General features: G+C 38.2%; 1 pseudogene; it reads right to left on the bottom strand.

Annotated features, from left to right (window-relative positions):
- Positions 1-279: 279 nt before the first annotated feature.
- LOC119191570 lies at positions 280-1854 on the bottom strand (annotated as a pseudogene).
- Positions 1855-2516: the final 662 nt, after the last annotated feature.

Below are 2516 nucleotides of genomic sequence, written 5' to 3' on the forward strand. Positions count from 1 at the left end.
GTTCCTGATTACAGTATACAATGTCATGGAACAATATGTTCAGTGGATATACAAGCCAGATCACCTTACTACTTTAGGTATAATAAGTTTATAATATATATGTTACATATTGCTAGAATCTAATAGTCAAAATTACTATACATAATACTTTGATGGTGCCTTATCTCATCATCTGCAAATTTATATATGACAACTATATTTTAAATACAACATTACAACTTCTCGAGATATGATTACATAAAATCCATTAAAATTGAATGCTCGATACAATGGCGACACTGGTTTAATACAAATTCATGGTATGGATATGGAAATGTAAAACATATTTGATTATTACACATAAGTTGTGCAAAATTATTGAATATATTATGTGCACATTTGAGGATTATGTATACATACAGTACCCTAAGTAAACAAGTATATAGATATTCAGAATGTTTAAAACATACAATGCCATAGAAACTACTGATACTAGACAATCAGATTACAGATCAAATACTAGACATCCATAACAAAGGTAAATGTATTAGTAAAACCCCCATTTCTCTCCATCTTGATTGCCACAATCGGGCACGAGACTGATCCGCTCAATCATGACTGCATTAGTTAGCAGTCATTTACTTTTTATGTCATATATCATCAGAATTTTGAAGCGTAACCATGCCTTGGTATTCCATTTCCTTGTACATGATATCTTGGTTCAGAGTATGCAAAATGTCTTTGGAATCGCTGGCGCAGCCAAGTTCTCCATTCCAGCTATCTACTGGTGGGTTCTTTGCCTCCGCTGCTTTAATTCTTCAACTTCAGCCTTGAGTTGTTCGATACGTCAAAGTCATATTCTCTTTGGACATATCCGGACTGATCATCTTCTTCCTCAGAGGAAACATTACCACCCTTGACACTAGTTGCAGCTGGAGTGACTGATCGGCTGTGACCTGGGAAATTCTTACTGCTGTGGGCAACTGGAGACTGGAACATGTGTGATCCAAATTCTATCGGCAGTTCCCGACGGCTTGATTGTTCCCCCAACCCAAGCATGGAGCTGTTATCAGAGAGACGGCTGTCGTATGCTGACAGATGGCTGTCTTCCAATTCTACATTGATGTTTTCATCCTCCAAATCACTGTCACTCACAGCGCCTCCAAAGATGTCTACAACATTTGAAGATTCCGGATTAGTGGCATCTGAAGGTGGTTCACGCTTAGGATTACGTTCAGCTTTGGTTTTCTTTTCAGGTTTAATGTGTGTTACAGTGCTGGTGGGCTCTTGTTTTGGATGCTGTTCATCTTCTTCTGTTATGACTTCCCAAGTGGTACTGACCGCTTCGTTGTCTGCACGGAGCAATCTCTTAACTTCCTTCTCTATCTCGGGAGCTTCTACATACTTCTTCTTCAACGTCTTTCTGAAGCGACGTTTGCGAACATTTTTCGTCGGCGGTGTTATGCCGTGGGGCCACAAGAATTTCTTGTCTACCTTATAAGGGTCTTTCTTTTTGTTCTTAGCAGGTGACTCCTCTTCCGTAGATGGTTGGTCAGGCTCGTCTTTGCAAATCATCATCTGACAGATGTCTGCTGTCTTGTAAAAGCTTTTGTTGTCAATGGTCTTGAGAGCTTCTGTGACGGTCGGCAGGTCGACGATCTTGGCATGCATGAGCCAGTGATCAAGCGTACTTCACCATGCCTCATGTCGTTGTCCATCTGGATGGTGAGGCGATTCTTGAGATTGTCGCCCGTTTTCAACACTTCTCTGAGTATCTTCGCAGGTTCGTCTGGAAGCCGTAATATGAATTCCGACTCCAGCTCCGTCGGGTACTCTGGCTCACGTTTGTCCCTGTTCATCATTTTTACGTAATTTAATGCAAGTAGTATTCAAATATTTTACCTCTTTAGAGGATTTTCTGGTAACAATGTCCTCCTTCAGGCTTCAAGTATTGATCCACAGTATGTCTGTGATTAAATTACCCTGGCGCCATCTTCAGTATTAATTTCTTAATACTATCATTTGCGCACATTTACAATTTATAACTTATTTATTCTTATTCAACAAGTCTCAGTAAATTCAAACGAAGTTTTATGAAACACCGCTTTCGTCCATTGTCGGTTTTCAGTAACACTTTATGACATTTATGTTGGCAAAATCTAATCAATGATAGGGAATAGGGATGCACTGATATGATATTATGAATCGGTATATCAATTGACATCGGTACTAGGTATTTCTTGTAATGCGTTCTAATATATGACTAAATATCTAGCAATATAATAAACAAATTACATAAATTGTACGCAAAAGCCGTCTAATTTTCTGCAAAGAGAAAGCCACTACTTTCATATGTATAAAACATTATTCTTTTTGGCCATTACTGTATAACGCGGCGCAACTCGGTGGGGCGTTTATAACTTTACTATAGCGATAACAAATATAAAATAAATAAAAGAAAACAATAGATGAAAAATATGAAAAAGAAACTTTACTTATCGCACTTGATACCTTTCATAATATTATTCCCAAACAGT

Source organism: Manduca sexta, unplaced genomic scaffold (genome assembly GCF_014839805.1).
Source record: "Manduca sexta isolate Smith_Timp_Sample1 unplaced genomic scaffold, JHU_Msex_v1.0 HiC_scaffold_1658, whole genome shotgun sequence".
NCBI lineage: Eukaryota > Metazoa > Arthropoda > Insecta > Lepidoptera > Sphingidae > Manduca > Manduca sexta.